At 40.0% G+C, this 21,771-nt stretch overlaps 1 protein-coding gene and 1 long non-coding RNA gene across 17 annotated transcripts in view; one reads left to right on the top strand and one right to left on the bottom strand.

Annotated features, from left to right (window-relative positions):
- Positions 1-524: 524 nt before the first annotated feature.
- On the bottom strand, positions 525-9,919 carry LOC117003577. Its single transcript, XR_004419517.1, has 2 exons — positions 9,663-9,919; positions 525-2,169 (listed from the first exon to the last, which is right to left on the bottom strand). It is a non-coding gene; the product is annotated as an uncharacterized LOC117003577 (long non-coding RNA).
- Positions 6,193-21,771, top strand: part of TENM2 (teneurin transmembrane protein 2) — a 619,293-nt gene continuing 603,714 nt past the window's right edge. For 15 of the 16 annotated variants that reach the window (XM_033073572.2, XM_033073571.2, XM_033073569.2 and 12 more), the window contains exon 1: positions 6,193-6,443. The gene's annotated coding sequence lies outside the window, so the exon portion shown is untranslated. Of the gene's footprint in view, positions 6,715-21,771 lie in introns of all 16 variants that reach the window. The other variant, XM_033073557.2, reaches the window with a different exon arrangement.

Genomic DNA, 21,771 nt, shown 5'->3' with positions numbered 1-21,771 from the left:
TTAGCAATGAAAGATGGGGCAAAATTAAGGTCAAACAGAGCAAAAGTAAAATTAACTAACAGCTTCCTTTAAGACCCATTTCTAATATTTAATAATTTTATTTAAAATGCTGTGCAATGGCAAAAATCTCATCCTACCTGTTGGGAAAAAAAGAAAGTTATCCCAATTCTGAAAATTTATGTTAGTTTATTATTATCTAGTATTTTTCATTCTCTTGGTAGTTGTTGTGTACTAAGAAAATGAAATAAACATTATTTTATTATATTTCATAATGTTAAGTGAGCCTATGAAAGCCAAAATATTCACTGATCTATGGAAGTATTTTTAGACAGCAAATTCTGCTTTCCCCACGTTCTAATTCCTCCCTCAGTCTCCAGAGTGGTCTTATTGAAAAGGAACAAATTCTGTTGGTGAAATTTGCATTGGTAGTTCATGTAGGGGTAGGTGTGTATCACTGAAAAACTATCACAAATTGTCACAAACTGCGAGTCTTGTTTTATATATTGGACACTTCTAGTTTTGACTTGGTGTTTTGTTGGTGTTTTTTTCTCATCATTGTGTCCCAAATAATTCCTTGAATTTTCACATTCACCTTCCAGTAGATGATTTGTCTGTACCAGTTCACAGGGTTGCTGCTGAAGCAGACTGCAAACTTAACATTGCTTTTGAGGCAACTTCTTGGACTGACTAAAGTAATTTCAATCTTATGCAAAATAGCTACTTCATCCTTTACACCTTCCTACTTACCTTTTTTTTCTTTCTCTGTATATTGTTTCAGATATATTATTCTACCACTTCTTGTGGCTAAACCAATTTAAGTAACCTTTCACTTACACTAGAACTGCCTGTGTGTAGTGCTATTTACCTAAAATCAGCCTCATTCCACCTCATGCAGAGTATGTGTCTGTGGGGTACCTCATCCACACCAATACCACTTCTTTTAGAGCTGAGCTAAAACCACTCCTGACATCAAAAATAAATGTTGATTTTTTATCTTTAGCTCACTTAGTGAACTCATTGTTAGTATCCAGAATGCCCCTGACCTCCTTGGATTTTATCATAAACACCTGGTAGTATTTTCTCCCACTCTCAAAAAGCAAAGGCATTTCTACACATAGACAAGTACATGCAGCAAATAGTTTTTCTTAATGTAATGGCTACAACCTCTTAGTAATTACAGCGGGAATACAAGTGAAACTGTTCATCCTCTGTGGTGTCAGAACCATTAAAGTGGCTGAGAGAATTAACATTGCAATTACACTCAGACAGGAGCTTCCAAAACCAAACTGGGGACTAGTTAACAACTGTATCTTCCATTTATGTTACAACAGCAATGATAATACAGATTTCAGTAGTTGGGAACTGGCATCTGAAAAGTCATTAGAAGCCAGTATGCCTCCAGTAACTGGTTGGACCAGAAGAAGGTAAGAGACCTGGGTCCTGATTCATAGAGTAAGAATGGCTCTGATATTTATGTCTTTAGTTTAATGTTTGCATTCGTGGTTTAGGATTATCACATTCGAATTCTCAGCACAGTAACTACTGTGGAAGCAGTGCATCCTACCAACTCTTTAACAGTGAACCTAATTTTAACCATCACAATGTGTTTTTTCTTGAGAGTTGGATAATTTAAAACCAAAAATTATTCTCAGTGACCGGTGAATTCTACTCTTGGTCAGCCGGATGAGCAAAGACTCATTTGTTTCAGCTGGTACTATTCCACTTTACACTAGGGGGACAGCCATATTCTTCCAAATTCCTTTCAACTATTTGTGGTCAGCTATAGGGGAAAAAGAGGTCAGGTGTTTAAGTTCAGACTTTCTTGTACACAGAACAAACCTCACAGCACACAGGTGGTGTTCCGGTGAGTTTTGCATCCACTGGGGATGGCTGTGCATACTGAACGTGCTCATTTGCAGACAGCAATTCTTTGAAGTGCAACAGCCTTCCATGTCGGTAAAAGCCTTCCCATTTTCTTAACTTTCCACTTAGTAGGTGGAAAGACTTTCCATCTTTTTTCTCCCTCTTCTTCTTCCAAAACTGCAACCTTGTTGATGGCTTTGCATTGTTGAGAGCTGTTCAAGCACATAGCAAGTGGCTTTCTACCTGATAGGTGCCTCCATTTAAGCCACTTCACAGACAGGCTTTCTTACAAGGTGGATGGGCTGCCTATAAAAAGGAAAAAAAAAAAAAAGGTTAAAGAGACTGGAAACTACTTGAAAATACTGGTACAATTTCAACATCTTTCTTTTCTTTTTGTTTTACAAATTATACAAAGCTTCTGGCAATATTTAGGGACACAAAGTCCCTTATTGCAATGTCAAACATACACACGTCCTGAATTACCAAAGATGGTAATTCCAGTTCTGTACCACACCACTCCTCTGCTAGGTGCTCACTGTATGATACACAGTACTTCTTCTCCCATACCATGGTGTGGTTACTTCCTTGGAACAGATAGATACTAACGTGTATTTTTAAATTTTTTCATTATTTCTTACTATGCAATTGCAGACATAAGATTAAGAATGAAAATTGGACATTTAAATCAGGTGCAGTTGCATAACTGACCAATGATGTTGCAGTATATATAATAAATGTAGGAAATTGTACCAATTAATTAAAATAGTCCTGTTTTCAACACATTAAAACATTGGAGAGGCATTGTTCAGGAAGATAAGCTCTCTCTTTATTCTGAAGAGTCCTATGTTGTTACAATGGATCATTGCATTTCACAGTTTCCAGCTTACAGAGTTGGAAAAAATTACGGTTATCAGCTGGAGTGACCTCTTGTGTGATGGCAGCCAGTGAACTTCCCCCAGGTAACTACTCCATCGATCCCATAACTTGCATTTGAGATGCAATATAATTTTCAGGAAGATTCTATTTTGAGTCTAAGCAAGACCAGAATGCACATTCCATAGGTAAAATGTTCATATTACTAACAAGCTACATTCCTAAAATTTCACCTTCATTGTACAATGTATTTATACAGTATCAGCTTCCAAAAATCCTTTTATCATGCCTTTTGATCAAGCTACAGCAATGTGTGTGGTGTTAGTATTACATACTGACAGAGAAATAATGATGTATAGGGACACACTGAAAAATCAGCAGTTCCAGGTTAGAAAATTCAAACGTGCTTAAAAGGCAAGGGTACAAGCATCCAGCAGTTACCACCAGTAAACTGCTAATCTTTCTTGTTGCCTTCTTTCTTCTTTCCTTTCAAATCACATTGAAGGTCAATTTTTCAAAGAAGTGTGAAAAGAGAGAGCCATGGCCCTTCTGAAAGTGGACAAGATGCTCTGCTGTCAGCAGGCTCTGTAAGTGACAAGGCGATTCTGAGAGAGCCCCTGAAGGCACTGAGAACTGGAGCTGGTGACACGTGCAAGCTCCAGGCTGTGCCATGGAGCAGGGGCTGATGCAGCCAACGGGGCAGTGACACAGCTACAGTCCCATTTCTCAGACACCTCAATAAAAGCTGAAGAAATACACTTATGTTCACTTCAGATTCACTGCTTGGAACTTGTTCTTGAAGGTAGGCATGCACATTCTTTCCTCCAAAGGACTAAACAGAGCTAATGTATTTAAAAGGTGCTAAAGGAGGAGTAGCCTGTGCTCACCATTTACTCACTAATCTGGTAGAGACCTAACCCAAAAAATTGGACGTTTGTGTTATTCTCTGCAGCCTCATGCATATTCACTTCCACTCCCAGGAAACACTCTTACCTGCAGATTAAAGGGATGGGAACAAACCTGTCTTCCATTGAAGCTTTACCACCACATCTAAAGGAATCCGAGATCAATTTAAACAGAGAACAAGAGGAAGAGAGAGCATGGTTCCCTGTCTTCTGTCAGGACACTCACTTAGGGATAAGATACAGTTATCCTTCTAGAACCAGCATTAATTGTCTCAGATATTCAGAATTTATGTAATTAACATTAATCCTGAATGTGGACACAAAGCCAGTATTCCCACACTGGTTTTACTGATACTACATTGACATGGAACTTCTGGTTATTTTTGCTTTGATACTCTCTACTACCCATCCACTCCCAGCTGTCATCTTCACTAACCCAAAACCATGAGAGCATGTACTCAGTTATTCACCAGGACAAACCAATGCTGCTTATAGTAAACTGCCTTCCAGAAAACAATCCCCCAGCGTGAAATGTCACCCGCGTTCCTTTTTACTAGATGTCTGACCTTGACTTCACCAGCTCTGTTGAACAAATGAGGCCAGCATACCAAGGCAAGGGGATTGGTCTGTGCCATTAACCCATATCCATCATAATTGACCAGCAACAAACCCTTGCTGCATGTTATTTAATAAACCATTTGCTTGTTCTCTCTCAAACCACTGGTCTGTTTGAGCAGCTTTGTAATATTCTGTATGCCACTCCAATGAGGTGAAGATTTCCAAATATCTTTAGATTGTATCAGCTGAATGAATTCTGAGTTTTGCTAATTTGTCTAATCATCATAAGCAGCAAGTCAAATGCTTTATGGACTGCTATTACAGACTTTCCATTACCTTTTTCACTGACACCTGCATCCATCAAAATGTAGTTTGACAAGATTTGCTTCCAAGCTCAGTGTTATTTTGTCTTTCTTTCCTTATAGAGATAACTCATTACTTCACTGCAACAGTTTTTTTAAGAATTCTCTAGCATTCATTTTTGCAATCTAGTTTATTTTCAAGCAGAAATATTATTTCCAGTAAAACAACTGTCTGTATGTCTGTACACAAGTTTCTCTGAAGAATCAACACATCATGAAACGCATTAAAATCTTGACCACAGCTTTAGAGACAAGGACACATCTTGAAATCTGTGAAATGCCATGGAAAAAGATGAGGCCAGGGAGAAGCTGTTGTTCTGTGGTTCTTCACTCCTGTGAATAGATGCAGTCCTCAAGCGACAGCATTGCATGCAATTTACCAAGCTCTACCAGTAAGCTCAACTCTCCCCTTTTCACAATTAACCTTGAAAAGCTGAGAGATGCTTCCCTGCTGGTTTCTGGATTGCCCCTTAAAACTCTTGCTCTTTGTTGACAGTTACAAAACTACAGTTGCATTTGGAAAATTAACTCTGCTGTAGTTTCTCTCTGTTCAGAAATTTACAGTGCACTTTCTCCAAGTACAGTGAATCCAATGTGCTCCAGTTTACTGCATTTCTCTACAGAGATTTTCTATGGTAGGGAATTTAGTCATGAAGCTGATCTGTGGCACTGTTAGCCCTGCTGCTGTACATTGCCCATGTCCAAGGCTCCTTTTCGCTGCTGTTTCTGATTTCTCATTCCAATTTCAGTTGCTACTTTCCTCCCGGCCTTGCCAGGAATATGTACAAAGTTTCACAGGTGCCTTGTACTTTATAACTCTCTAGTTTCCTGATCTACTTTGCTTTAACACTCCGGGTTTTGGTGCCATTGTTGGTCTGACACATGTGTAGCAACGTGGAGGAGAAATTAAAGATTCAATAATAGTCAACATTTTATTATTTCAGAGAAGTATTCTGCCCACAATTTGGCAGAAACATTATACAGAACGCGACGTTTGAGGCTACAGCAATTCTGTTCTGCAGAAGTGACAACAGTTGTTGGAACGGTTCTAAATTGTGGGAAAAGGATGGAAGCGAATTTTTAACAATTTTTTTTTTTTTTTTGCTTGCCCAGATTTTGTTGTTGCCTCGTCGCGCTCCGCAGGGAGGGACCCTCCTCTCCCCACTGCATCCCGACGGGGCGGCGGGACGAGCATCCCGACCGCGGACACCCGGGGCGTCCCCGCCTCCCGCGCCTCTGCGGCAGCGCCCGGCAGGGGCAGCCGCCCGCTGTGCGCAGGGACGGGCAAGGCAACAAGGACACGCTGGGGGTGGCGGTGCTGCCGCTCCCGTCCCGGTCCCCATCCCCGTCCCCGTCCCCATCCCCATCCCCGCTCCGCCGCCCCCGCCCGCCCGGGACCCCGCGCCGCCGCTACCGCGCGCTCCCGGCAGCGCGCGCCCGTGCGCCGAGCGGCGATTGGCTGCGGCGCGCGCGGCACCCGCGGGGAGGGGCGCGCGCTGGCGGGGCCGCGGAGCGCGCGCGCTCCCCCTTCCAGCCCGGCGCGCGCGCTCTCCCTCAGCCCGGCGCGCGCTCCCCCCGCGGCCGCGGCTCCCGCGCTCCCCGGGGGCGGCGCGAGGCTGCGGCGCTGCCCGGCGCTGCTTCCCGGAGCTTCCCGGAGCTTCCCGGAGCTTCCCGGCGCTGCTTCCTCCCGGTGCTGCTTCTTCCCGGCGCCCCGCTCGCGGCAGGAGGGACGGGACGCGCAGCGAGAGCCGAGCGAAGGCGCGGAAGGGCAGGGAAGGAAGGGGTGTCCCCTCCTCACTGAAGGAATCCGCACCGGTGCGAAGTTATCGCCCAGAGACGGTGAGAGGCGCTCGGGCTGCTCCACCTGCCGCCGCCGCTGCTGGTAAATGCTCTTCACTTCTTACTTGCCGACGTGCCCGGGGCTCCGCTCCCCTCTCCGCCGCGCTCGGGGCTCCGGTCCCCGCCGCAGTCGCGGTGGTGGAGTTGACAAGTTGGGATGCGAGAGTGTGTGTGTGCCACAGCCGGCTGCTGCCGACCGCGCAGTTCAGCACTTGGAGAGGTCATTAGTTGCATGAGTTCCAGGGAAGAGGATTCTCTGTGCCTCTGCAATAACTGCCGCCTTTCTGCCCATTAATCCTCATCCTGAACCGCCGGTATTTCTTATGTTGTCACGGTGTTTTAGTGTTGTCTTTGTTTTTTTTTAAAGCTGCTATATTTTAATTTATTTATTTACTTTCTTTCCCCCTTTCCTTCCGAGATTTTAGTACTATGTTATTATTTATTTCGTCGGTGTTTGCCAACAGTGTGGGAAGGTGTCGCGGATTCAGAAACTATTGTCCACGGTGCGTCTCGGTTAGGAACAGGCAGCAATAGGAGAAGGAAGGCATTTGTATTCCGAAAGGGAGTTTAAAAAAAAAAAAAGGCTGCTTTGCATCATTGCTGCAGATTTGCGGGAAGCACTGAGGGACGGTGATATTTTGCTGTTTGCGAAGGTAATAAACACAGAAGCGCTTTGGTGTTTCACGCCTAGCCCTGCGATTGAGCTGTTTGGGAATTGCTGTGGATAATAAATTCCTGGCTGTGGAGGCAGGGATTGCTGGCATGCATCTCATCCAGCGCTCAGACAATGTACCAGCGTGTGCTGACACCGGAGCGCGTCCCTGCTACACCTGCCGTGGAGTGGCACTTTGACAAGAGACTGGTTTGTCTCCTGCGTACACTCAGACTGAAATTTAAATAAGGAGCCTAATGGGTGCGAATTGAGCTCGTAACTCTCTGTCTTTGAACCAGACTCCTTTTTTACACTTCTTGTTAGCATGCTTGTGTAAACATCTATTTGTAGCAGTTTCGGGAGATTTAATAGTACTGATATCCTAATATGTGCTTTTTGTTACTTCGTGCTTAAATGTTCTGTCCTTCTAAAAGGATCAGAATGAAATGGCAAGTACTGTCTCTGTCTGTGTGTGTATGTGTGTGCATAAATATTTAAATATTTATATATAATGTTTGGCTTGTACTTGTTTAAATTTACAGAATCTTGTGTTATGTGGAGGAAACAGGTATTATAACAGAATTTAAATGCAGGGACACAGAATTAAAGTAGACTTTGTTTGTAAGGTTTAGTTGTGTAGTTAGAAGATTATGTAAGATCAAAGACATTCAAAATGCATGTGTCCTAGAGAAGTGTAGAACTAGCAGTATTCTAGCAATTTAAGAATATAAAGCTTTGCTGTAACAATTCAGAATGCAAGCTGTCAATTAATCTCTGTAGCCATCCAACATCATCACAGGGCACTTTCTGGAATGGTGCTTAAAATCTGTTGTAATTAAATCACAGTCTCTGTTAAGGGCAGAGTTAATGACAGAGTAGCATCACCTGTTAGTAGGTTTACTTTAGGTAAGTGTAATAGTTCACAGTAGTTGTACAGACTCAAAAGTTTTTCTTCAAACTTCAGAGGAATTGAGAAAGGTGGTTCTTTCTTTAAGAGGTTTCTATTTTCTTTAAGACGTTTGTATTTGTCACTCAACTGGTACAGAACCACGGTGCACAATAACGACTGGTACTTTTCTGAGTAACTTATTTATGTAAGTGCTAGGTAAAGTCAGTTTTTACAAGAGGATGACAACCTAATGCTAAGGAACGTTTCTTGCTTTGTCAAGATTTAAAATATATACAAACAATGTATTTGAGCCTCATTTTCCTGATTTGCCTCATCTGATGATTAATTTGGCATGGCCCATATGCTGAGGTTTCTACTTGCTGAGTAATAAATAAAAACTAGTCTTACATTACACCCAGGTAGATTGTGTGGTATTCAAAAAGCCAGTTGTGAGCTTTAATTCATTTTGAGATGAAAACTTTTTTAGCTGTAGTTTCTTAGTGTCCTGGCAACACCTGAAAACTCAAGGAAGTAATTTTTAATCCAATTATTAACAGGCTTACACCATGTCTTTTAATGAAAACATTTGGGTCCAGATAATGTTTTAATTTTTATTCTGCTTTAAAAAAAAAGACATTTCTGCTAAGACAGTGCTCATAGGAAACAGTAACATTTTAGTCCTCTACATGCTTATTTTTTTATAGGAATTATTAAAATAATGGTCTTTCTGTGTCATTAGATTTCAACTACTCATATAGCATGGGGAGAATTAACACATGAACATCACTAGTTATGTTTTTCTGTATTTAAACTGAACTGAATTTTCACTTAATATTTCACACTAAAAGTCAAAACTGCAGGAAAAAATTGAGATGGCACTTTCTCTTGTTAGGTCACAGAGATTACCAGAGGTTATTGATTTGAGGGGGCTAATAGTTGTATTACTTTGCCTTTCTAAAGAACAGTTTTATTTCTGATATATATGCGTCAACTTTTCATATATGAGCATGGTTTTGGCATTTTCCTGTCAAATACAGACATTTTTGTTTCTGCAATCAAAGAAAATTTCCTGTGAACAGTTTTACTGTTAGAGTAAGTCATGGTGTTAGCTGTATTAGTGATTGTGTGCTTAAAATTATTCAGAAGAATCTAGAAAAGGGAAAATGTTGAGTTCAATCAAGGTCAATGTCTAGACTTTCTTGTCTGAGAGGTCAAACTAAACTGAAGGTCAAATTAGATGAGACAAAGCTCCAGCCACTATTAGACTACTCAAATCAATATACCAATGTTTGAAAAGCTGTTTTGTGTTTGTTTGCAGTTTACTGTTAATTTAATCCCTCAGTCCTTAATGTTTTTGGCAAAAGATGCACATAGGAGCATCACTGAAGTCCATGCTTAAAGATAAGACCAAAAAATTATTGGACTGATCCTTTAAACAATAACATTCTTTTTATATAAATGAATAATTCTAAAAAATTTGCCCTTCCCTGCCCTGGATCTGTAATAGGAAATACAACCTTACAATATAAATTAAATTCATTTCTACTAAACTAATTAAGATAAGAGATGTTTTAGTCCTGACTTGCTCTTTCAGAAGGTTAATATTTAATGGAAATGGCAAATTTTTTCCCAGGCTTTTTTTTTAAATTATTTTTTAACTATGCTTTACTTACAATTTCACAAGATCTTTATCAGGAAGAATAGTTTTATGTAATACTTACTGTGCTACAGCAGAAAAGAAGGTTTTGCTGTACTACTGAGTACAAGTAGAACTGGTCCCCACTTTGTGACCGGAGGTGTCACATCCAGAGCCTTCATGCCAACTGATGGTGACTCATCTTTCTAATTTCTTCCTGCACAAAGCAGCTCCTGCACAGAGTGCTTTTACTGATGTGCAAAATGACTCTGGCTGTGTCACACTGTTCCAGCCACAGACTGGACCAGCTTTGTATCCTGGTTGTGTGGGCAGCCTCGAGGAGCCCCTGCTTCTCCTGCTCCTCTCTGAGAGTGGCTGGGCTGAGCGGCTGCCGCGCCGTGGAACACGTTCCGTGCAATGCAGCCTCCCCTAATCCACACACGGATTGAAAAGAGACTTTGGGCCATTCTCTGTTAGCTCAATTTTGTCTCACAATTATTGCTCTGCATTGGGATCCCATAATGCTGGTGAAGTTCAAATACATTGTTTTAAACCCACCTTGCCGGCTAACTCAATATAATCAGATAGACTTTTCGGATAAGCAGGAAGCATGCTAAGCTTAGATATTATTCATTTTTTATTATTTTTAAAATAGGTTCTTTTTAGTTGAATTGATTGACATTCAGTGCCAAATAGTAATAAATTGTCTACTTTCACCTTTATTGCTGAGCATTAATAACCCAGTAGTCATCCAAACAGGGATGTGATTACAAAATTTTCAGTGACAAGCTGCACAACACTGGATTACAAACTTTTATGTTTAGCTGAGCAGGTTGTGAATGGATACATGGTGTACACACTGCATTACACCAGCGACTGTATTCAGACTCATTCTGGGCAATACTTAGGGAAACAATTGATCTGAAGTCATGCCTTTTTCTTTCCTTGAGGAACAGGCTTTATAGAAGATACATTTTATTCTCTGATGAATGGAAATGAAGTTTCACTGAGGCAGGACAGTTTGGCTTTGGGGTTTTTTTTAGTTTTGTGTTTGTTTGCTTTGAGTTGTTTTGGCTTTTTGCTTTTAACGGTAATGCAACCCAATATGGCAAAATTAAGAACAAAGTATCAACCATTTTGGTTTTGGATAATAGGGTCTACATTCTATTTTTGTTCTGAAGGGGCTTCTTAGCCAAAACAGATTTAGGCTAAATATTAACTGTAACCATTCAGAACTATGAATATGTATTAAAATAGTATAAAACACATAAGTAGATGCTCTTGAAGGATTTTGTTAGTAGTTTGTAGCACCCTGCCTTTGCCTTTAGTAGGAGTCTTTAAAGCTTTGAATTTGTCTCAGTTCTCCAGATTGATCTGTTGTTTTTCAGCCCACACAGGCAAGGAAAACACCAGGGCTTATTCAGAGGGATGGTGCAAGGCTATCTAAAATCCTTAATGAACATATCAGTGAAACACTTGAGGAGGATAGAAATAGCTTCTAGGTACAGTCTTTGTGGGAGGTGGCACGTGAAGAACGCAGAGAGGCAACAGTGGAAGGCCAGGCCTGGAAATCTGCCCTGGAAGAGGCACCTAAGCAATGGTTTAATCTCAGGTGCTGCCCAGGGGGAGCAGTGTTGTGTCAGGTGCTGTTTGGGGGAGCATTGAAAGTTACAGAAACAAAACTGTCTTCTGCTGCTTATCCTGGGCCACGTTGGGGCACAGGGATAGCAGCCAGTGTCAGTTCTTTGAACCACAGCCTGAAAGATCCACAGAAGCTTTTTCACCAGTGTGCACATGTACAAAAAAAGAGCCTCTCTCCAGGTGAGTGCTTCTGTGCCTCCTGGGAACTTTTAGGTGTGTTCCCTTAACTATGAACAGGATTACTTCTTTATATTACTTATTGTTATTTTTTTGGGGATAGTTTTTAGGAAAGTCACTTTTCCTAAACAACTGAGTTAGGAGTGCTGGTTCTGCTGTGGTTTTGAGTGGCTCTGTACGGTGTTGTCAGCTGTGTTATAGAAAACTATTTTGTATTAAGTCTAAGAGGTGTGGATAACTGCATTTAAGTAGAATCTATAAAAATTCTTTTATGAACCCATTGTGTAGGAGTGTAGGGCTTAGATGTAAAACAGCAAAATACAGGAAGTTCTATTAAATATAAATAATAGATTTTTTTCTGAGTATAATTGCCTAGTGACTTTTCTAGTCTCTCTAAAAAAAGGAGAATAACTTACCACAATAGTGTGCTCCAAAATGGTACCACATGCTGAACCAATGGTAAGCATGTTTTCCAATAATGACAGCAACAAAGTTTCGTATTTAGAAAGGCAGAATACCAGATATTGAAATACAACAATGACACTAGAGAGAAGCTTTCTGATCTTGAAAATAAGGTTCATTTTACTTGCCAGCATTTCAGGAAATACTGTGTTTGATTCGGATTCTGGAGGAAAAATCAGTCAATTGAAATAAGGTAAATATTAAATTAATCCTAGTATATTAAAATACATTCCCTAGGGAGAATTGTTTTGCGCTTCGTGCTTGCCACATTAAGTGAGTTTTCTAAACCAAATAAAGCAAGTGATACGCAGTTGTGCTGTCACTGTGCTGATACCTAGTTGACCACTCCTGGAGCATTAGCCATTATAAAAAGATACTTTTCATCCTAAATCCTAATTATAGATATTGTAGGGTTGGATGTGCATGTGCAGGCTCCTGGTGCATTTGGTTTTGGGTCTGTGTTCAGGGACATTCAGAAAGTCATGGTCCTTCAGGAGATGGCAAGAGCATAGTCTGAAACACAGACCTTTCTCTTATGGAATGTTTTCTAGGGTGGGAATTTCTCCTAATTTTTCTCCATATACTTTTGACACAGAAAATATTTTCATTGTCTGTGGGTTTTGGGAGAGTGAGCTCTGGCTGGTTTTCCATGAGGACATACAAATGTGGGCATCCACAAAAATAAGCCTTGAAAAGACAGGAAATAGTCTTCTCTCCTATTTCAATAAAGCTGACTGAGCATTAAATTCAAAAGGATTATTATTGGGTCTCATAAAAAAGATTTTTTGACAAAACCCTTCCAATCAAGGTGAAGTTTTAGGCAAATACTATTTTATAGAAGAATATTTGAATGAGTTGAAACTAGTTACATTTCACTACAGCTTTGAGTAAACACAAAAGTACCATGAAAGTGGATTAGCAATTTTAATAATCTTGTAGCAGTTTGATTTGTTTATGGTGTTTCTATAACATGTACAGTTACCTAAAACATGACTGAGTTTATGTAAACATACTTGGAGGTCTAGCTAGCAAAGATACACAAAATTCCCATAGTGAATGGCTTTGATCAGTTCCTTCTGTTTTGGGAACCTGTGTCCTAAATATCAGCTAAAGAACACACAAAAACACCATTAAGGGAAACTATAAATTGCTATTGAGAGTGAGGCAATGCAGAACAGATTTTTCATGTTTAGAGATGAGTGGGTGCCTATAAGTTGATGAAAAAATTCTGTTAGCTGTACTCTTCAGTTCTTAATGTCCTTCTGGACTTGGTCTTGGATGTCTGGGTGTTGAAAATCCTTGAGAGAAAAACAACCGCATAAAGGTATTTCTGTTTAGTCACCTGAAATAAATGCATGTCTTTGGTAGTTGAGTCTTTACAGGAAAGATTTATGAGAAGTGGACTGTCAGGTAGATTATTAATAATCTAAAAAGCAAGGATAGTAATAAAGATTTGTGTATAGCCTTGTCCACAAAAGGAGCTAAACCTTTTTTGTTTTTGCAGAGAAGTCACCTGGCTTTACTTCTTTTCCTGCATAGAGGAAAAGCTTCCTACAGCTTCTTGTTATGGGCACAGAGCAGCCTGAGAAAAAGTCTCATAGTGCAGTGCTAAATTTGGAGGTCACAGCTTTATTAACCAATTCTGAAGTATGTGGTATTGCAGTGCAAATCCTAGCTGACACCAATGGCCTCAGCTGTGGAGTAAAGAATAAGCTGTGCAGCTGTCTTTTCTTTCAGCTTTTCTACCTGCTAAGGAATGCTGACTGAAATCCAGAACACTGTCACCTTCTTTCCTCTGTACAGCATACCTGAGGCTGAGAGATGACACGAGAGGGGAGCTGCACATAACACATTTCAGAATCATGGCAGTGGTCAGGACCAGCGCTGAAGCACAATTTACTGCAGCATTTTTCTAGACTATCAAAGTCACAATTATTTCAGTATTCCTTATAAAGCAGGCTCTCTGGAAGGTAGAAATATCATCATGGTACTTTGTTTTACCATTGCAGGGCAAAGGAGAGACAAAGTCTTTCTGAGATCACAATGTGGATAACCAAAATGCCTGCACAGGAAAAAAAGGCTGAGATAGTGAATACTTAATGGATTGCTGTCATCACTGTCTTCCTCCTGCCCCTTCAGATCATTCCCCAGCAAGGTGCTGCCCCTTGCTTCAGTCAGCAGCCTGCCTATAAACAGTAGTCTCTTTACCTCTGGGGCATGAAGAAGGGGAGCAGGAGGAAAATACCAAGGAAAAAAATAACCTGAATGATGCCTTAGCTGCCCTGGGGTGTGTCTTTCTCTCTCAAAGTGTGCTGGGGGCCTGTGGCTCCAGCAGTGCATTGCTGTTCCTGGGTGAGCACCTTGGAGACCCTGTGCTTGCCTTGGAGCAGCGGAGGGAAAAGCTGGCAGCTCCTCCTGCTTGTGTTTCCAGTGAGGATTAGTAACTAATGAGTTGAATGAGAGAGACCTTTCCCTTGGCTTTCACAAGCAGATGTCACTGCTGGGGAGAAGAAATGGTGAGAGGTGAGGAGAACCTGTGGATTGCCTGTGGAATATTTATTCTTCTGTTGAAACTCTAATTACCTCACTGCAACTCTTCTTCCATCTCTCCAATAATCCCAGGGGCCTCCGTAAGTTCCTCTAGTTCAGCTGACATTCTGTATCAGCTACCTCCAGGCTTAAATTGCCTTTCTTTTTCTTTTAAAGAAGGAGTAATCACTTCCCTCTGTGTTTCTGAGTCCAAAATATAAGCCCTTAATAGATTTTTCTTTTACAGAGCAGCTTATGCATTACTTCCATGCCTGTCACTCTCCCCATAACCTTCGCTGACTGTGAACATTGGAGTTTATACATTGTCAATTCTGTAGATCTTGTGTTACAAGATCATAATTTATGGTTGTACCCCAGTTAGTTTAAGGCCAGCTTCCAGATGACCTTTTCCCACACAAGGATACTGGGATAGATGTCTGTGCTATTCTCTTTGTCTCAGCAATTTTCTTGGGAAAAGTCAGAATTGGGTCTGCTGGTACTCCCCACATCGATGGTCATTCCCTGCCTGCCTGGTGGTTCCTTGCAAAAGAGACAGCCTTTCTCATTCCTCTGCACCTGCAGAAGAGCAGCACTGTGAAGTGTGGGGTTTAGATCCTTTATAAAGCTGCTGTGATTGCTGCTTTGTTCTGCTTCCATTTGCCAAAGGTTTTCCATCTAGCCCTGGATACAAAAGAGTCTCTGATTATTGAACATTTCCTGGCCTCTGGAACAGAGTGTTACAAGTCTGATGTATAGTGAGACTGGGTTAGTCCTTGTCAGATGAAACCTGGTGGGTATTCAAAAAGTATTTAGGCAACTTTTATGAAAACGAGTAATTCATCCTATGTATTACAGAATAGGAGGGTCTTTAAATTTGCAATATAAAAATACTTTGATAAAATGACAGTTAAGCCTGAATTACGTATGTTTGACTGTTAGGCTTCAATCCTGAAAATAGTCATTGTTGCCCTGCTGTTGTTCAAATGACTGTGCATGAGAAAGGATCATATGAAAAACACATTTTACTGTTTTGATAAAATTTAAAAGGTTTAATAAAAAGACAATAAGAGACCCACATAAAGCAAAGGGTTAAAACGGCTGGGTGTTTGGCAAGCTGCTAAGAGCACACGGTTGCTTTGGGAACACTTTTTAAAATATGTACTACAATACATTAACTTGTTGCATATTTATAGTTTTCTATGCATAGTTTAACTAGTTTAACTTTTTTTGAGAACTATTTAACATGGCTACTTCTTGGGTTTGATTTTTTAGAGTATGTGTGTTTTTTGGTTTGTGGTTCTAATTTTTTTTTATTATTATTTTTTAATTTGGGCGGTGATTTTGACTTCTTGTAGTTGGTGAGTGTTGATAATTGTTGTGTTAGTTGCAGGGGTTTTATTACGCCTTTACAGGCTGTTATTTTAACTAAGTGGGTAGTTTAAGCACACTATCTTTAAAAAACATATGTTTAACTTTTGCTATTAGAAAAAAAGTATATTTATACAGAAAAGCTATTTTAACATTATACATATAGCATTTATCCCAATAGTTGCGAAAAGCCAACAGTATGTCATGCACATATAGCAATCACCTGCTTAGGGCAGCCTCTTCTGGAAACACGTTTTTCCTATTGTTGTCCATTTGCAGTTTAGTTTAATTGATACATTTGAAAGGACAGTTTTAAGATGGTTAGATGCCACTTCAATTTTGCTAATGAAATGCTGTTTTGGACTTAGTAAATCATAATATTGGCACAGCAGAACCTATCATTTATAGCTAGTAGGTATTATTTTCAAACTAAGCAGAAACAAACATATATATGAGCTTGAACTTGTGGTAGTTGAAGTTAATTTATGCCTTGCAGTGATTGCAGTGACTTGGGATCAAATACTGCTTATCCATGCTACAGGTTTAGCTGGGTACATAGGCTCACTTCTTGTTTCTAGGTGTTTTTCTTTAAAGAAAAGAAAAACAAATGAGTTTTGGCACCACACATTGCATAAATAATTGCTGCGGTTAAACAAAAAGGTGCTCAGTATTTGGTTTAAGATTGCTTTCCATTTAGGCAGTGTGAGCAGAAGTGAAAATAGGGGCTCTCATGGTAAGTCAAGAGCAGCTATGTGCTACTCCATCTGTGTCTTGCCTTGTTGGTAGAAAAGGATCTTGGCAGGCATGGTAGATGGAAGCACTATGGCTGGTGTGCTGTTTCCTGGGTCCAGATAGTAAACTAGCAAAAATGCTAGTGCTTTAAAAATGTCTTGTTGTCTTCCTTCTTATATCACTTATCAACTTCACATTTAGCTCTGGCACAGCTGGATGTAAAACTCCAGGATCTAAGCTCCATGACCAAGGGTTATCTGACTTAGTTCAGTCAGTTCATGAATATTTTGGAACTGTAATTCCCCTAATTTATTATGACGGCATCTGTCTGCATCAGAAGTCATGATAAGCATATTCCTGTGTATTTAACAAAATGCTTTCTGTGTCAGGTGGTTGGGATATTTATTTTCTGTGTTAGGTGGTGGCCATTTATGCCATGACCCTAAAAGGAATCCCTTTGGTTGGATGGTGGTACTTTTTCTCCTTTCCACCTTCCTTTCTCCTTCTTCCCTAACTGGCTCTCCTCAGCCGTGACATTGCTGGGGAAGGTTTTACAAGTATAGTTTAAAGTTTGGAGTTGACTAATTATCTTATTGCCAGAAGTTGTATGTGTACTTGGTGCCATTTCTTCTGTTGTGAATGTACTCTTATTTGTGTCCACTACCAGTAAATTATACCTGAATGTTAGGAATTGATGTTTTTTCCCACTTTGATTACTTGGAGTTCCATGGAGCTCTTTATTCATCTTCTCTACTTAGCAATTATTTAACATCCCAGTTTGCTCACATAATAGTCTGTAATAGCTTTTTGTATTATGGAAAACAATCCTTCCTTGAGTAAGGAAACAGTGCTGCAGGATAAGCTAGTGCATTGAAAAATAAGTTTATTCTCCACTTAGAAAAAGGGCTGTTGCTTTCCTGCAGATAAGGGTCTGCATCTGTTGCCTCTGAACAGCAGACAAAATTCTCCTGGTCTGTTCATGTACTCAGCTCACAAACTGTGCTGTCCTTCCAGCCCCGTTGTAGTGGTTGCATTTGGGAACTGGATTTACTGCCTGAAATGTATCAGTTTTGTGAAAAGATGTGTGCCTTTGGGTTTGCTAATTATGCACCTTTTGCAATTGTGATTTTTTTTTAATTTTCTTTTTAATTGTGAATGTTTCAATTAAAAAGTGTTTTGGAAGATTACAGAAGTTGGATGACGTTCTAGTAGTGTAGGAGGAAAAAATTAATCCAATTTTTAATTTCAGATAAACAGCTTTATTATAGAGGCTATCTTCTCTCTTTGTGATTAGTCTGAACATGGACAAGAGTCTTCTGAAAAAAAAAAAAAAACAACTAAGCTGGTTGTATTATTTTGAAAGTACGTGGCAGCAAGATGGCCCATTCACTGATTGCTTTTAGCACATTACAGAACCATATTCTTTCAATTACCAAGGCTCAGGTTTAGTTGAATAATATTTAGCCAGTTTAGCCCTTCTCTGTAAAATTCTCCAAGGCTGAAATCCTTTGTTGAGTGGGGTTGGATGTACGTCCCTGCAGACCAGGACCATCGTAGAAGCACCTGTGCCTCCCCTAAATTAAAACTGGGTGGCAGCAGTAAAATCCTAGTGTCACGTTGTTTCCCATGTCCTCATCATCTCTGAAGCCCTGTGTTGTCTAAAAGCTGAAATTCTGCAATACAAGAGCTGAGCTTCTCTTAACTCCTGGGACACGCCTGACAAGGAATATTTCAGTCTTCTCCTCCAACTTAATCCGTTATACCCCGATAAATGGAATACAGTGGCTCACAGTGAAATATAGTGTCCCAATAGGAAGCATGTTTTTGGGAAAACTGAGTAAGTTAGATCTTGGAGCTGCCTGCGTTTCTTAAGTGGTTCATTTATAGCTGTCCCGGAGTGTGTTGCATGTGAGTTGTCAAAACTTTGCAAGATGAATTTGCAGTTTCATTGCAGAGAGTAGCTTCTTTCACCATGAGACAGACTTTTTTTCCCCCTCCTCTTTCCTGCGTCTGTGTGTTACAGTTTAGGGTCTTTTTTAAGACAGATCTTCTCTTTTGGGTGTCATGTCTTACAATGGCAGAGGCATTATCCTTTCATGGAAACATAGCCAGAAAAGGAATGCTTAACCTGGCTGCTCAGTTCCTGCAGCTACTGTTTCACAGTTTTTGCGTTCTGTTCACCACAGTTTTCAGGTCCATAGGACTTCTCCTCAAACCTTCTTATCCTTCTTCTTTTCCCACTTTCTTGTGGGTATTCCAGCCCAGAAAGATTATTTGTTCTTTACCCCAGTTGGCACAGTTGTTCAATTTGTGAGCAATCCTGCTCTCCATGGGACTTCCTGAAAGCTTTCACCAAGTGAGGCTGAGGGTAAAAAATTAGAGAAAACGCCATACCTCAAACCCCCTTTCAAATGATAACAATAGTAAAGCACAGTATATTTACACTGGCTGTGACATCCTCACCATTACTGATATTACAGTACAGACTAGCCAGCCGTCCTCTGGGAGGATAGCTTTACCATTGATACTGACCTGCATGAAGGGGACAGATTAGACAACTTTGCAGTGAGGATCTCTCCCAGCTGTCTTTTTCTGCAATGTACTGGACTAGCATTTCATAATAGAAATGAGTAGATTAAAACAGATGTTTACCAAAAACCCTCTGACTTTTTTCAAGTATGTTTTTCTTAGAAATCAAAAGTTTTTCTCAAGTGACTGAACTGCAATTTTGAATTAAGACAGCTGAAAACATGGATAGTTAGAGAAGGGTAAAATTTTTTTTCCTGGATACAAAAATCCTTGCAATGACAAGCTAGGATATTCTGTTGTTTCCTTTAAACTGTTTTTTGGTTTTTTTTTTTCATTCTCAGGCTTCTTATCTAAGCAAGCCCTTACTGTATGGAAAGCAGCTAAGATCGTAAGATAGCTGTTTTACTGAGCTGCTCTGTTCGGTGCTGCTGCAGCCTTAACTACATTGCCGAAGTTTAGTAGCAATAAGTACCCGTATATTCCAAGCAATTCATTTGTATCCTGAGAACAGCATCCAAATAGCTGCTGAGGCTTCACCGATAGCCATGTAAAGACAATGGCAGTGTCCTTATTTGGTGACAGACCTGATGTGAGGAACAAAAGCCCAGAAAAGTAGATAATGATTTGCATCATACAGGGACACTGTGAGGAGAGGATAATAGGAGCAAAGTCTTCATGGTAGTCCCTGGAAGGCACATGAAATGGACCAAGATGAAAGATTTGAGCTATAATAGCTTTGTGAGTGAGTGCCCTGCCTCTCTCTGTGTTTCCCTGTATTGCATCAGTACTGATCTTTTTAAAAGTGGAAATAGGTGCCCTCTGTGACTACCACTGTATCAGTACTGCAGACCGGCTCCTTGAACTCTGAATTCCACCGAGGTATCCCTGGATGCCCTAGATACTGCTGAGGCTTTCCCTAGAAAACAAAATGGCTCAGGAAAAATGACCGATTATCCAGGCTGGCATAACCTTCCCACATACTTTTCAAAATATAAATTACAGTGGAATTAGCAAGTAAAATATTGGATATTGTCTCTTTTAATGCCGTCCTTTGAAATTAATGGTAATGATGATTCCCCAGTTTGGAGTACATGGTAGTGGCTTTCTAGTGACTAATTGCCTCAGTCAGTAATGTAATAGATTTTTGCAACATGATAATGAAAGAAATTCTAATGAAGGTCAGATAGCAAATGACTACTGAATTGTTAGTTTAAAAAATCTGTCAAAACGTGTAATAATTTCTTCAGGTTTTGTTAGGAAGGCTTTTTCACCCCTGGTGACAGAGCTGTGATCATTAAAGGTATTTCAGTGATTATGTGGGAAAACCAGACCTATTCTGTCAGGCTCTTAAAGGAGAGAATTAATGCTGCTTAGCTTGATGCATGATGTTAAAGTCCAACTGGGTTTTCAGACTTGTTAGGGGAGAGGCATTTTGGAACGTGACAGTGCAGCCAGGGCTGTGAAGCCTCCTTGTGCTGTTTTACCTGCTGGCTGAACAGCCCTCATGGACAGCCTGATGGCGTGATGCAAGGGAATACATCACTGTGGAAAGACAAATGCTCCCCACTACCTGCCTTCAGTGCAGATGACTAAATCAGCTACTTAGTGATGTGAGAATACCTGCTTTTAGACACTTCTGGGGCAAGTTTGTAGGGTTTTTTATTTGCAATATTGTGAGCTGTTACGGCAGTGGGACTCTGCAGGGGGTAGTGGTGGTGTTGATTTGGATTAATGGATGAGGCTTTTCATTTTCAGGTAAAGGACTTTTACAAGGACACTGGAAGGAATGTGTCATGTCTGGTAAACAATCTTGGAAATGCATTTCTAAATTGTGGCTAAAATCAAATGTGTTATTGTAGAATATTTTTTCCTCATTTGCATTTGTGAATCATTCATCTGTTTATCATCAGCCAGTGGTATTTCTGTAGTGAGTTTCCATTAGAAAACTCATGATGAAACTGCCTTTTCCTGTGATTCAGTGGTTTACAGTGAAGGTAATACTACAAAAGTAGATTTCAAGTGAAGACTTGGTCAGCAATCCTACGTAAAACCATTGCTTCTCAGAATGTCTTTTGGAGAAGCACAACACGATACAGGCTGTTATTTTGCTCTTGTGTTGAGATAAATTTGTTTGGCTTTTGGAAGGATATGCATGTATACATATGATTTCCTTCAAAAAGAAGTGGGTGTGGGAAGTTTCTGATTATTAGTTCTGTGAAGATGGAAGAGAGAGTCTCAAATTTGTGTTAAGAGAGGTATTATCTGTAAGATTATTATTGAATTAAATAACTCCTATCATGTCTATTGAGATTTTTAATACTAAAATATTTTTGCCTAGTTTGAGATTGGTATCTGAAAACTGGAAAGGAATACAGATACTTTCTTTTTTTTTAAAGACTACGTCTTCGTCAGATACTAAGAGATTTGTAATGGTTGATTTGAAAAAAAAAATAATTATTCAATGAAAAAGGGGGTTATGCATTACTTCCAGATATAAAACAAAATCACAGTATAGTACAAAGTACAGTATATTACTTGATTGCACTACATGTGCAAAATATTGTTTTAAGATTAGATTTATTCAAATTAAAAATAAATCAGGTTAGAACTACTGCAGAAAAAGATCTGCGTACTTCATTATGTTTCATTTAGCAATATGTTTCATTTTGCTGTAGCAAAACTAGGCAAATGAATACATGCAGCCCGCAAGTCTTAAATAATTTTACTATGTTAGAGAATTTAGAAAAAAAACTCTT

Source organism: Catharus ustulatus, chromosome 15 (assembly GCF_009819885.2).
Source record: "Catharus ustulatus isolate bCatUst1 chromosome 15, bCatUst1.pri.v2, whole genome shotgun sequence".
Classification (NCBI taxonomy): domain Eukaryota; kingdom Metazoa; phylum Chordata; class Aves; order Passeriformes; family Turdidae; genus Catharus; species Catharus ustulatus.
This window is presented reverse-complemented; position numbering and strand designations above follow the sequence as displayed.